Here is a 14,188-nt window from a genome sequence, read left to right as displayed (position 1 = left end):
GAGAAACGAGAAAGGACCTGCACGGGTTTCTAACTCCCCTTGAAAGCATCGTCCCAAAAGTCGCTCAAAGGGTGAGCTGGGACGAAGTGAGAGAGTGGCATGGACATATATACACTACCAAATATAAAATCGATAGTTAGTGGGAAGCAGCCGCATAGCACAGGGAGATCAGCTCGGGGCTCTGTGACCACCTAGAGGGGTGGGATAGGGAGGGTGGGAGGGAGACGCAAGAGGGGAGAGATATGGGGACATATGTATACATAGAGCTGATTCACTTTGTTATAAAGCAGAAACTAACACACCATTGTAAAGCAATTATACTCCAATAAAGATGTTAAAAAAAAAAGTCTCTCAAAACCAGAATCCCTTTCTGGGCTTTTACTTCTCCCTCTGTTCCAATCCTCATATTCTTCACTGTGAGCACGGCAAGAAACTGTAATTGCTGAACTGGGGCTTCAGGATTCGGAAGCTTTAGACCCCAGGAAGGGCCCATCTACCACTGAGTTCTCAGCTGGCCTCCCCAATAGACTGGGACTTCCCAAGAGGTGGGGCCGTTTCTTACTTTTAATCTTGTATTTGATGCTCTGAAGCCAATAGATTTGAACTCTGCTCCTCCTATGGGTCTCCAACTCCTTTAGCTCAGCCTCAGTCATCGTTCGAGGCTCTTTCTCTCCACCCCAGGGGAGAGCCCTGCTATAGTCCTATCACCGAGAGAGAGGGAGGGAGTGCACCCAGAACCCATTGTCTATACTCGGGCAAGCCCTCTGGATCCAACCGCCCTCCCCAGCCTGCCTGGAGAATGATGAAGTGTGAGAAAGGAGGTGAGACACCCATCCCACCACCCCCGCCCCACCGCAGGCTTCTCAAGCAACCAGCCCTTAGGGTACAGGAAACTCTGGGAAGGCAGCTCCATTTAGGAGATGGTAGGCAGAGGTGCCGGGAAGCACCTACTTTACAGGCACCTGAATACGAGGCATCTCCACCTCCCTTCCCAGACCCCTTGACCCTCCCTCCCTGCCAAGACCTGGTCTATTTGTGCCTAGCTGGCTCCCCTCTGGAAACACCCCACCCCGCCTTCCCTCCTCCACACATTCTATCGGATGTGCGCCCGCCTTAGGAGCACCACAGCATTCCACCCAAATGACATCAACTCCCCTCCTCTCATTAGTGAATCACTTGACAGGAAAGCTCAAATGCCAATAATGGGAATGGGAAATGGTGGGCAGCGGCTGGTGGAAAGGGTGCCCTGCAATTTTTAACAAGACAGGAGTCCCACACGTCCCTCTTTGCCAATAGGTCCTTGTAAATAAATATGTATGTGAAACAAAGCGGCCATACAGGTAAATGTTAATGACCATGCTAGACACAAACGAGGATTGAATTGGCCTTCCCAGAAGAAATGGGGTCTTCCTCCATGGATTCAAAGGGAAAGAAAAATCAGAGAAGCTGTAGCAGCTTTCCAGAGACCAAAGGAGAAGACAACAGATGTCTGGGGCCTGAGGGGAACTGAAGGACCCAAGGGAGGTGAGGTGGGGACCTGCGGGGGGGAAGCAGGGACAGACAGATCCAGCACGTGGTGGGGAAAGAGGTGTGTCTGCACGCCATCCCTCTCTCTCTTATTTCAGAGCATTTACTCCACAGTGTAATCCCTAGTGTGTTAACCCACGTGGTTCTAGCTTGCCTTCCATTCCCAAAATGTAATCACCAAGAAGGAGGTTCTTTGTGCTTCTTGCTACTGCTGTCTCGCTGTGGAAATGGTGACCAACAATCGTTTTAGTGACCAATTGTGTTATACCCACTCCAACGTCAAAGTTCTGGTGGTATATCGTTAGCCTCTAGTTCCAGTGGTTAGAAAGTTGAGGGTTAGTGTTGACTTGAGAAGCTCAGGACCACCCACGAGACACCTGGGGTTACAGAGGCTGGTGGCGGGTGTCCTGGGTCCAGGCAGGCAGACAGGTGCATATGGCCTCTCAGTAGAGTTGTCACATTTAGCAAGTAAACAATAGAGGATGCTCAATCCTGGGGACGTATTTATACTGAAAACGGACTCATTATTTATCTGAAATTCAAATTCAGCTCTGCGTTCTGTCTTGTACCTGACAACCCAACCCTATGTCAAGAGTGCCCAACCTATGTCAAGAACGCCCTGCCCCTGCGGTGTGCCACTCATCCAGCTCACGCTTTGCAGCCCCAGACTCAGTCTTGTGAGCTCAGTTCCACGAGTGAGACACGTGGTGACATCGCCTTCCTACTACTAAGGAAACAAGGTTCAGAGAGCTTCAGAAATGTGCCCAGGTAGCTCAGCTGGTGGGTGGAAACGCTGGGATCTGAACCCAGGTCTGTAGCTCCCTTAAGCAGCACTCTCTCTTCCCACCCATAAATCAATTCTTTTGGGAATTCATGGATTGAATGAAGCATGAATTTCTTCTGATGCGGAGTCACTTTAATTCACCTGTTTCCCCCACTGTTCAGGGCAGGGCCTGCCTGACTCAGAGGTGGCACTCCAGAAATGTTTGTGAAAATAAGAGGAAAGATGGAGAGATGGAGGGATGGATGGGTGGATGGATGGATGGATGGATGGAAGGGTGGAAGGAGGGAAGGAGGGAAGGAGGGAAGGAGGGATGGAGGGATGGAGGGATGGAGGGATGGATGGATGGATGGATGTGTGGATGGGTGGGTGGGTGGGTAGGTGGGTGGATGGATGTATGGAAGCATGGAAGGAGGCATGGAGGGAAGCGTGGAAGGAGGGATGGAGGGATAGTTGGATGGATAGATGGATGGAGGGGGTGGATGAATAGATGGGTAGGTGGATGGGTGGATGGATCCGCAGAAAGCCCCCTCCTCAACAACCTTACTACAGGACTGGGGAGACTGAGGCTTGGAGAAAGAGATTTAGCCTCATTATGACATGAAGACTTCCCCCTGAGGGCCAGTCTGGCCATGAGCCAATCACACCTTCCTTCCAGGAAGCCCAGAACCCTTAGGGCAGAGCTTTTCCAGAGGTGGCTCTGCCAGGCCAACCCAGCAGCCAAAATGCTCATCTGGGTTCTGGCTCTGAGGCAGTAGCTGGACAGAGAGAAGGAGACATCAGGACCGGTTCAACCACTTTGTCCTGTGCTCTCCACTAGAAATGCGAGTTTAAGAAGTTTCCCTCTCTCTCTCTCTCTCTCTCTCTCTCTCTCACACACACACACACACACACACACACACACACACACACACACACACACACACAGAGGAACTGGGGAGCAGAGCCTAGTTCTCATGTGTCTAGCATTTTCTTGGTTTACCTTTTTTTCACCCTTGATGCTTAGTGATATGGGTTTTGAAATCCCTCAGCCATCTTAACCCGAACAAAGGAGGGAGAAAGTGTCTGCCACAGGCTTCTTAGGTAGGCTTTGTTACCTCTGAAATGAGTAGCCCTTCATTTTTCTAAGCATCGTGATGGCTCAGGAAGAGAAAACTTTTAAGGAAAAGCTCTGGAAGAAGTGTGATGGCTCTTTGGAATCCAAAAAAATGCTCTGAGTCCAGAAGCCAGTGAGAGGAAGTATTAGGGAGGAAGCTGAGGATGGGGCGGGGCGGAGAGAGCCAATGCTGCACTAGGCAGCCCCCAGGGCTCCTGTCTTGAGCGGAGTAACCTCTGCAGGGGCTGAGCCTGCATTAGCTGATGGGAGGTAAAGGACACAGAAATCCACGGCTGGGGGACCAGGGGGACATAAGTCCCTCCCACCACCACCCGACACCCACCCTGGGCTTCAAGGCAAGGTCTTTTTGTTTGTTTGTTTGTTTTTTGCGAGGGCCTCTCACTGTTGCGGCCTCTCCCGTTGCGGAGCGCAGGCTCCGGACGCGCAGGCTCAGCGGCCATGGCTCACGGGCCCAGCCGCTCCGCGGCATGTGGGATCTTCCCGGACCGGGGCACGAACCCGTGTCCCCCGCATCGGCAGGCGGACTCCCAACCACTGTGCCACCAGGGAAGACCAAGACCAATGTCTTTTTGATCTTAGGGCAGGAAGGAGCCCAGATGGCACCTGGATCATCGTTTTGAGAGTGGGTTTGCTTTCTACCCCCCGCTTGGGCACAGAGCCTGTGCCCTGAGGTGCTGAAGGCCATGGGAGGCCGGGGGAGAGCCTGCCTGAGTGCGAAAGATGACAGCATGAATGTCCTGCATTCGGCCCCCCCTCACCCTACACCTGGAGGCTCACAGACTAGACTCAAATCCTAGCTACAATGGACGAGCCATGTGACTCTGGTCCAAAGCTTCACCTGGTTCCTTGCCTGTGAAAGAAGGAAATAAGATGGATAAAGCTACTTGAGAGGTTTGCTATACAATGGGAGGGGGTCTGAGGGCTAATGCTGGGCCCAGCCCTTGGGAGGTGCTCAGAAACACTACGTCATGCTCAGATTAACTTGGCTTGCAGCCAAACAAACACGGACTCCCTGTCCTCCCTGACAGCACGGACTCAGCCCAGTGGGCTCCCTCAGTCCCCCAGGAGTCGGCCCGGGATGTCCTATCCGGAGTGTGCATCTCTCTCTCTCTCCCTTTAAGCTTCCAACTCAGAAAACTGCTTCCTTTTGCCCTGGAAATGTTTCCTTCCTACGCAAAAAGCAAAGGCTCCTGGCCCATCCAGGGATTTAGGAGGTGACCTGTCCTGTCCCTCAGCAGCCCTGGGCGGAAGCCAGGTTAAGGGTGCTGTCCCTGAGGACAGCTCCCCGAGCGTCTCCAGTTTCAAGGTGCAGGACAGACGCCCCTGCCTGAACCTGGGGCCAGAGCACCCAAGGTACTTGACTAGGGGCCATCCCACATCCTGCCCACAAGGAAGGAGGCTTCATGCAAATGTGCAGAGAGAAACACACACACACACACACACACACACACACACACACACACACACACACACACGAGTTGGTGGTGAGAACCCTGAGGTGGGGTCAGCTGAGACTCAGGCAGAGACAGAGAATGGAGAGGGCAGAGAGGACGGGGTAGGGACAGAGAGGATGGGCGGAAGGGTGGGCGGAGAGGGCCGAAGGGTCTCCAGAGAAGCTACTGCCTGCGAAGGACAGCAAAGGCTCAGGGCCAGGCTGGGCCTCCCTCACCCCTTCTTGGATCTCCCCCTCCCACTACAAAGAGCCTAGAGCCTGGATTCTAATCCCTAGGCTGGTTCCTTATCTGTAGAGGAGGGAGCCCTGTGATGCCCTAAAGCCCTGGGAGACAGGCCTCCTGGCTAAGGCCCCTCAGTCCTCTGGGGTACTTATTATCAGCTGATGACAGGTCACCCTTGCCAGCGTTTTAGCACAGGACTGACTCCACCCACAGGATCTCAGGCCCTAGAACGAGGGGCAGCGGCTGAGATGAACAACGACAACTTGAAGGCCCGACGGTGTCCCAAACAGGGAAGCCTTTGAGAGTGAGCTGGTCCCTGTTGCCCAACAGGTCGACGGGCCTAAACCAGCACTGCCCGGGCAAACCAGCAAGCTGGGCCCCTCCCCTCCACCTGTCCTCCCTGCGGGAGCCTGAAGGCCACACGGGGCTGGGAGCCCCGAGTCTGAGCTCCTACGGTGACCGCACCCAAAGCTGCCCCCCCTCCAAAGCCCCAGCCCGAATGGCTTCCTTCTCTCCAGGGTCGAGGGGTCACGGCTCACTTGGGGCCTCTGGCCACATAAGCCCCTGCTGGGTACCAGTCACAGCAGCCACCAGGGACCAGCTTTAGGAGGGAGGGTCCTTGGCCACTTCACGACTGCAGACCCCCAGGGGCTCCGGGAAGGCTGGGGTACGTGGGAGCCAGAGCAGGAATCCCAGAAAGGGCCAGATCGGGAGGGGCCGGTGGACGGAGAGGAGGAAGGGGAAGGATGGGGCTGCAGCCCAAGGTTGGGCGCACAGCAGGTGCACAAGCAGGGGCCTACGGAGCCCTTCTTCCTGCCCACCTGCCCCGGCGGCCACCGCCAGGGCCCACACGTGACTCTCCACATCCCCGCCCCCCGGCGCCCTCCGAGCCCCCAACCCGAAGCAGGCCCACCCTGCTCACCTCCAGAGGACCCGGGAAGGGGTGCGTGGGCCCGGCTCCCCGGGAGCGGTCCTGCTGCCCCGTCCGTCCGGCCTGTGAATGGGGAACGTGGCGGCTGCAGCTTCCGACTTCCGTTCCCCTCACCACACTCACCCCCCTGCTGCCCCAAGGCCTCCGGGGCTCCCTAGCTGCACTGCATCTCACACTTCCTGCCCCAAGACAAGAGCACCCGCTCCCAGGCCTGGCGCCTCTGGCCCCAGCCCCCTGCCCCGGCTCCCGGGGGTCCCCCACCCTCCACGCAGCCCCGAATCAGGGGCCCGGGGAAAGAAAGAGGAAGGCGCAGCGCCCCGGACTGTGAACACACCCCATCCCTCCCCCTCGACGTTCTGTCACCAGGTTCTCCTCTCTGCCCAGCTCTCGGGTCCTGGCAGGGCACTCGGTGGGACTCGGGAGGGCCCTGGGGCTGGTAACTTTTCTTTTTTCCTCAATCTGGGTACGGCTGTCTTGGGGAGGTAATAATGGCACCTGGTGTAACTGTCCTACAGTGACAAAGGGTTCCCCAATAGCCCCTGAGTCCCCCCCTCACTTACATTATGAACTGTTACTATATCCATTACATGGATCCGGAGGCAGGCTCAGAGAGGTTAAGCCACTGCCCACGGTGGCACAGCTGGGAAATCACGAAGCTGTGGTTAGAACTCAGAGCATCTGACCGCATGGACCGACTGTCATCCATCTCCCACGGCTGAATTCCCAACGTATGTCTGCAGGCCACAGGCCACAGGGGTCCAGGAGCCTGAGTCCGAGGCTGGGGGAACCACGCTCATCGGACCGTTCTCTCCTCCCTCCGCACAATCTATTCTCCAGTCTCAGTGACCATCAACTTCCCTGCTGAGGGTCCAAAGACCCCGGCCCACTCCCTGAACTCTAGTCCCCATAAATCCAACCGCCCAGAAGACTCCTCGACTTGCAAGGCCCATAATCCAAGGGCCTCAGACCCAGGCCGGCCTGGCCCACAGCCCACAGGGCGTGGCTCCAGCTCGAGCCTTGCTTCAGCTGTACCCCCCAACACACACGCACGCGCACGCACACGCACACGGCAAGGAGTCCACAGGGACGTGCCTACCAGGCCTTTCTCCGGGCACCCAGAAGTCTGAGATGCTCTGCTTCCTGGACCCGTGGAACCTCTACTCCTGCCCCTCCCCGGGGACATCACTGCTCTGTGTGGCCCTAGACCTGGGGCGAGGGGGAGAGGCAGCGAGGGGGTGGAGAGGGCCTGGGCCCGGGGGCGGGTCGACGCCCTCCGTGCACGTGTGGCACCAAGCCAGGGCAGGGGAAAGAAAGGGAAGGAGCTAAAGGCTCGGGGTGGCCTCTGCTGCCACATTCAGCAGGGGCTGCGAATCCTCATTCAGAGCTGGACCTCCAGGTCATCATCAAAGTGACAGGCAGGAAAAGAGGACACACTTTGTAAAACAGTTCGTCAGGTGCGGTGTTATAACACTGACGCATCCGAACACGTCTTGGGGTGGGGGCTCCACCGTTCCCTTTTCTGGGGCTCGCAAACGTTAGCGGCAGGTTTATCTCCAGGTCAGCGCAACACAAACCGGGCTCGTAACCTTCCCCAAGCTGTTCCTCCTTCTGTGTGGAGGATTTTACAACACTTTGCCCAGCCAGGTAAACCAGAAACCTAAAGTCGCCTCGGCCCAAACGCAAACCCTCCCTCAGGCCTCCAGCCTCACAGGGTGTCCGGCACGTGGTCACGGCTCAGTCAGCGCCCGCCCCATGCCATCCCAATGCGAGAAGGAATAAAGCACAGGACCCCTGTCCTCAGGAGCTTCCAATCAAGTGACAGACAGAAAATAAACAAGCGACGAAGTAATCAGTGTGTGATTATAAACTGTGATAAATGCTGGCGGGGGGATGGGACGGGGAGAAAGGAAAGTGAGCAGTGGGGAAGCTCACTGCGAGGGGAGACCGGGGGCACCTTATCACCGTAAAGAGGAGCCAGCACGTAAAGAGGGTAGGGTGGGCATTTTCGGCAGATCAAACTGCATGTCTCATTTCTTACCCGAGACCGGAAAGGTCTCCAGGAGTGAAGGGAACAGAAAGCCAGCCAGCGTGGCCAGTGCGGCTGGCCTCGGGGAGGGTGGCCGAAGAGGATGGGGCCAGATCCCGTGGGGTCCCCAGGGCTAAGTAGGGGAGTGACAGGCGTATTTATTTTTAAGATCACCTGCTGCATGGAGAACAGACAGTGGAGGGCGCAGTGAGAGCGGGGAGACCAGGCAGGGGCTCTGTGACAGTCCAGGGGAGGTGGGACAGTGGTTTGGAGGGCAGCAGAAACGGCAGAGAAGGTGAGACAGAGGATGTGGGATCTATATCGGGGATGCTTGGTAGAATCTGCCCCGTACGTGATGAGAGAGAAGTCCAGGTCAGCTTCTAGATCTCCGGCTTGAGCAACTTGGATGGGTAGTAATGATATTTGCTGAAATGGGAAAGATATGGCGAGATGAGGCTCCACAAGACAGTGGGATAAAATATTCAATGCGGTGATAGAAACATAACTGCCACCCCAGGATTTCATATATAATGAAAATATCTTTTAAGAAAAAGGATGAGACAAAGACATTTTCTGATACACAAAATCTAAGAAAGTGCGATCTCAAACTAAAGAAAGTTCTACAGGATACACTTTAGGAGGAAAGAAAATTCTCCCAGATGGAGGGTCTGAGATGTAAGAAGAAATTATGAGCAAAGAGTGGTAAAGATGCAGTAAACATTAAAACTGTATAAAGCAGTAACAATAATATATTGGAAGGTTAAAATAGAAAGATGTAATTTCAAAATTAGATAAATATTAGGTTTGAGATATCTGTGAGATACTCAAGCAGGAGTAGCTGGTACCTGGAGTTGACAGGAGGGGCTGGGCTGAAGAAAGGAGCTCCTATGTGACCAGCAGGAAGGTGGTCCACGCTGGGGGCTGGCGGAGCCTCCCCAGGAAAAGCCCGCAGAGGAGAACAGCAGGGGCTGTCTGGGAGGTAAGAGAAACAGCGTGAGGGTGTGTCGTCACCAAAGAAAGACAAGAGAGGAGAAAGATAACTTCAGAAGGAGGAAGTGGTCGGCTGTGTCAAACGCTACTGGAAAGCAGAGCAAGATGAGGAATGAAGTGACCATCGAACGAGGCCACACGGAGGTTACAGACAAGCCGGGGGTGGGGGCTGGGGGCACGATGCGGGCAGAAGCCAGGCGACCATGAGGTGAGGACTGATTAGGAGCCGAGGACAAGGGTCTTCCCCCTCCACTCCCAGCCCTGAACCCATCCCAGGGACCCTTAGCAGGCTGGGCTCCCTGGGGCTGAGACGCTGCCGGTCAGGCCGGGCACCAGCGATCGGCTTCCTCCGTGTACTTATGAGTCTCCTTCCTTCCCCTGACTGTAAACTTCTCAAGGGCGAGGACTGGTCCACTCGCCTCTATCGCTACCCGGGTTGTACAGCAGAGGGCCTGGCTCATAACTGCCCCCAAACCTCCTGATGAAGGCATGAGTCAAAGCTGCTCGTCTTCTGACCCTCAATCACATCGAGCAGCCCTGTGGCAAACGGAGTCGGCCTCTCCGCTCTCCTCCCAGGCAGCGGGTCTTATACGTGACTGGTGTGTGCATTTGGGGGGATTTGGGGTGTGGCCGGGGAGGGGGTGGTCCTGCTTACAGCAAACTCCTCGAAGAGACTCCCAGATTCCTGCAGCCGCCAGCTCTGTTCCGTCTCCTAGCACTTTCACCTCCTTCCCAAGATGCAAGGAGCAAAACTGGATGGGTGGGGGGAGGGGCGGGCCACAGGCAAGGAGGGCCTCCAGCTCACAGGGCGTGTGGTTCAGTGTGGGCAGGCGCAGGGCAACTAGCTCCGGCGCCCAGAGCCCCTGTTGGTGGGGAGCTTTGATCTTTGGTGCCCCCTCCCACTTCTGGGGGTCCCCGCCCACTGTCCCCCTCCCCAGGGCCCAGCAGACGCGCAGCCTCCGGACCCAACCACAGCCCGGGGGCAGGCAGCCTTCCTGCCTCCCTTGAGGTGAGTGACTTCCTGTTTGCCCGCAGCGGAAGCTGCTCAGCACAGGTGGGGACGTGGCATCTCACACACCGAGCGCGGATGGCGGAGTGGAGCCCACCTTCCGGGAGAGGAGCTCTGGGGCTTTCAGCACACAGCCTGCCCTCCTGAGAGGCAGAGGGGTGAGAGGCGGGAGGCAGCAGAGGAAGGGAATGGGCACCTGGCTTCTCACTACCTTACACAGAGAGCCCCTAGGGGCTGACACTCACAAGGCCCTTTACAAGCAGCGTCTCCAAACCCTAGAGTCCGGGGTGGGGGTGGGGTGTTACGATCCCCAGGCCACAGAACAGATAAGGAGACCGAGGGTCAGAGCAGCCTCTCAGGCTGGACTTGAACCCAGGACTGCCAAACCAAATGCACTGTCTGCTATACCCTGTTGCCATTTACACGCTGCTGATACGAAGGAGTTGGGATTGCTTTCCAAGGGAGCAGGGCTCCTCGTGGCCCGGCCTGAGCTCATTTCTACAACGCAGAGCTTATGAAAACTCCAACGGTGATGGAACTCACTACCATCGTTCCGGGGGTACTGGCTACCAGGCCCAGGGAGAGCCGGGGCCAGAAGCACCTCGACGGGCCCCCATGTCCCTGAATTTGTCACTGTAGAGGTTCTGTCCTTTAGGGAGGCCTGGGAGTAAGGCAGCTACCTGCTCCTTCCTCCAGAAAATGCCCTTTTCCCTCTTAGCTCTCAGGCCTCCACAAGCCTGGGCCCTCAGGGAGGACAGACAGGAGGACACTTGCCTTCCTAAATATTCCTCTGTCAGAGTAGATGGTGACAGTCGCACTGGCCAGCAGCTGGGAGGGAGGGCCAGGGTGAGGGCTTCTAGGGACTGAGCCCATGGCAGGGGCCACTGGTGCCCCTCCCTAACACCTGTGGTCTTAGACTGGGAGGGAGAGGTGTCCCAGAGGCAGGGCAGTGAGGAAAGGGATCACGGGACAGCGGGAGCACCATCACCAACCACCCTACACACACGGGCACCAAGGCTGCCCTTATTTTCCTGGGCAAGGGCCAGAAGTGATTATTACGAAAGTGAGTGACAGCTTCTATCTCTTGGACTCGGCTGCCCAGTCCCGCAGTGGGTACAGTAACCTTGCGAGGCGTCCCTACCCAGCCTGTGGACAGGTGCCCAGGCCACCACTCCCTGGCCTTCTTATTCCTTGGCACCAAAGTCCGGCCCCAGCTGCTCTCTCCCAAAGCCACCCTGTATTTTCAGATTAGCATTTTCCCTGCAGCCACTTGTCACAGGTCTGTCCTTCTTAGGTAAGCAGAGAGTAGGGCTCTACAGTTACTCACATCTGTCCTTGAGCCCCCTGGGCACCCAGAAGATGCTTACAAACATCTGTTGCAATACATGTGCGCTAAGATACTTATAAAAGCAAAAATGCTCACAACCTCAACATCCACCAGGAACCAGATAAATAAATTATGATAGAACCATCGAGCGAACCTCAGCAACCTTTAACTATCTTGTTTTTGAAGAGTACTTCATGAAGTGGAAAGATTCTCACCGCATATTAAGTAAGAAACTTGATTGTATATTCAGTATGGTCTCAATTTTTTTTTAAATGTGCATATTGGGCTTCCCTGGTGGCGCAGTGGGTGAGAGTCCGCCTGCCGATGCAGGGGATGCGGGTTCGTGCCCCGGTCCGGGAAGATCCTACATGCCGCGGAGCGGCTGGGCCCGTGAGCCGTGGCCGCTGAGCCTGCGCGTCCGGAGCCTGCGCTCCGCAACGGGAGAGGCCACAACAGTGAGAGGCCCGTGTATCGCAAAAAAAAAAATGTGTGCATTTAGGCAATGAAATACCAAAACACTGGTTGATAGCGGCTATCTGGGTGTGGTAACAGTAGACATGATGTTAAGTTCTTTATGTGTTTTTGGTGTGTACCTGCTGTTTAAAAATAAATACATATGTGCAAAAAACAAACAAATAAATATGTATGATGTTTGTCATCAGCAAAGATAAATTAAATAATGATTGAATCTCCCTGCTCACTTTAAAGACCGGGAGGTTCTTTGCCAACCCCCTACCCACCAGGCTGCCGGTGGATGACCAGAGTGAGACGGGGGCGGGCCTAAGAGGGTCTGCATGGGTATTTGTTGCTTCTGACCCCTCACTGCTACCACCGCTCAACTGGCTGCAGGGTGACCTCTCTGACGTTGGTGTAGGGACCTACTCGGAGCCCCAGAGCTGGGATGAAGTTTGAGATGAAGACATTTGAGATTTGACAGTTACAGTAAGAAGCCTTCTCAGAGCTTTCCTTATCTGACTAAAAGCAGCAAATTCTGAGAAATAAGGCAGCCATAAATTCCTTCTGCAGGGCAGATCTACCCCCAGAAGGGAGAACTCAATAAAATCTACCCCGAACCCCTTCTCTAGGAGAGATTTATGGCCCACAAGGAGAATGCAAAAACACTCGCACCTGTAGAGACCAACATTATCACTACTTTGTCATTTCTCATTTGTTCTAAAAACCCATTTGTCTTTGGAAAAGAAACCTATTTGTTCTTCCCAGAGAAGGCTTTTTCTCCGCGCTCCCTCTCCCCTACTAATTTAGATATATAAGCCTTTAACCCTTTAACAAGCCAGCTACTTCTCTGACTGGCTCCCACGTGCAGGCCAATGAACCTTTTTCTACTGTTAATCTTTTGCCAGTTTAATTCGCAGGTCCCAGTGACAAAATCTTAGAGGGTAGGGGAAAAGGTTTTTTTCCCCCGTCTCCCACATAGCGAAGATGATCTCCTCCATGAATCCACCAGTCTAAATCTGTGTTTGCCTAAGTAGGCATATGGTACACATAATAAACATTTTTAATAGTTAAGCATGTATTTGAATATGCTTTAAAAAACCCCACGATTTCACAGATAGTGTTGCTAAGTATCACGCTAAAGTAAATAATGCCTACTTCATGTTGTGTTTTTCAAATTGTGTGTATTCGAGGAAAAATATGAAATAAAATAGTATAGGTGGAAAACTCTTCTGTCAAAAATCATGACAAGCTATGTAAACGGGTGGGCTGAATCCAACCTTTCAAGCACTTACTCTTTTGGAGGAAGACATGTCGAGGGTCTTCCTTCTTATGCTAATTAGCTTTCATCAGCCATTGACTGACCAACAGGAAATTCAGGTTGCACAACCAGAGGAAAAGCAAGGCTCTGGTGTTACATAAAAAAGACAACAGGTGGGCTCTCCTGGTGGCGCAGTGGTTAAGAATCCGACTGCCAAGGCAGGGGACACGGGTTCAAGCCCTGGTCCGGGAAGATCCCACATGCCGCGGAGCAACGAAGCCCCTGCGCCACAACTACTGAAGCCCGCGCGCCTAGAGCCCGTGCTCCGCAACAAGAGAAGCCACCGCAATGAGAAGCCCCCGCACCGCAAGGAAGAGTAGCCCCCGCTCACCGGAACTAGAGAAAGCCCACGTGCGGCAACGAAGACCCAACACAGCCAAAAATAAAATAAATAAAAATTAAAAAAAACAACTTTATAAAAAAAAAGAGAGAACAGGTATATGCTGACATCGCGAAGGAGGGAGACAAGACTCAGAGGGGCTTTTGTCTGGGCCCCCCCACCCCCAAAAGGTTGGTGTTACCCTGGGGGTGCTCACACATAAGCCTGCCCAGAGCAACAAAGCCCTAGGCTGCCCGGTGCCCTCTCTGTGCCAGCTGGAACAGATCATGTCTATCAACCGTTGCCCACAGGGACAGAGCGGGCAGTCTGGCTTGGCAGCTTCCAGCAGGAACGGCCCTGGGGCCCCAAGCTCCTCCCCAGGGAGACAGCCCGCACACCTGTGCTTCCGGAGGCCTCTTCTCTCCTGTATGCCTCAGCCCTTCCACTCATCCTCCAAGGGCACACTGAGAGATGCCAGGAAGGCAGGGACCCCTCGTTGGCCGTCCTTGTTTACAAGGACCCCCGCCCCACCCCTGCCCAGGTTCCCAGGCTGAGAGGATGCTTTCCTGAGATTGCGGAGCCAGCAAAGGGCAGAGTTCGAAAGTGCATCCGTGCCTCCTTGCTGGGCCAGCCTGTCCATCCACTTCTCAAGCCTGTTCATCCACAACCCGGGGCTTTGTTCCAGTGGGGCCTATTTTGCACTTAATGCTC

This window comes from Phocoena phocoena, chromosome 14, assembly GCF_963924675.1.
Source record: "Phocoena phocoena chromosome 14, mPhoPho1.1, whole genome shotgun sequence".
Classification (NCBI taxonomy): domain Eukaryota; kingdom Metazoa; phylum Chordata; class Mammalia; order Artiodactyla; family Phocoenidae; genus Phocoena; species Phocoena phocoena.
The sequence above is the reverse complement of the archived record's forward strand: the minus strand, read 5'-3'. Positions refer to the sequence as shown.